Here is a 793-nt window from a genome sequence, read left to right on the forward strand (position 1 = left end):
CTATATTTGTCTGATTATTACTAGTCATACTTGGTTGCACTCAGATCCTTGGCACCTGTGTATGGCTATAAAGTCGAGATTTCAATGGTAATGTTTATCACCTCTACTAATTAACATGATGTAAATTTTTATGCTTCCTCCTCAAATATAGCTCATTTTTTTATTTGTATTTTTTTGTGTGTGTATGTATATCACACAGAGCATCCCAAACCATCTTATTCAACTATACACCCACTTTCCAGATGGCACCTTCCCATATCCTCCCTCCCCCCACTAGACCCCTTATACTCTGATATCCCTGCTACTGTTTGCTGTGTTGTCAGCACCCCCACTGCAGGTCCCCACTACTTGCCCTTCTGGTGAATCTAGTCAGCCTATCTAGAGGTCTTTGTTTTAGGAGGGTCAGCTGTACTCATCTAGCAGTAATCAGTTGTCAATATATTCTTTCAAGAAGACCTGGGATCAAACAGCTCTTCCCAGTGCAGAAGCTGCAACCTCTTCAAGCCTGCATTCTGTAAAAGAGCTATCATTGTGGCAGTGCAGGCAGTAACAACATTCACAGAAGGAAGCCCACAGTGTCCCTCAAATTATATTAGTCAAGCAGGGAGACACACTTCCACATGCTTAAAATAATAACACGAAGGAACTAAAGCAAGAGTGCCTGCAGTTCTCTGTGACTGAGAAGCAGAGAGGTGAGCCTTTTCTGACTCCTTAGTAGAAAAGTTCTCAGTCTCTTTAAAGAACAATATCTTTGAGAAAACCTAAACAATATCTTTGAGAAATATTAAAGAAA

The sequence above is a fragment of the Nannospalax galili genome, unplaced genomic scaffold (genome assembly GCF_000622305.1).
Source record: "Nannospalax galili isolate Female #2095 unplaced genomic scaffold, S.galili_v1.0 scaffold127, whole genome shotgun sequence".
NCBI classification, from domain to species: Eukaryota; Metazoa; Chordata; class Mammalia; order Rodentia; family Spalacidae; genus Nannospalax; species Nannospalax galili.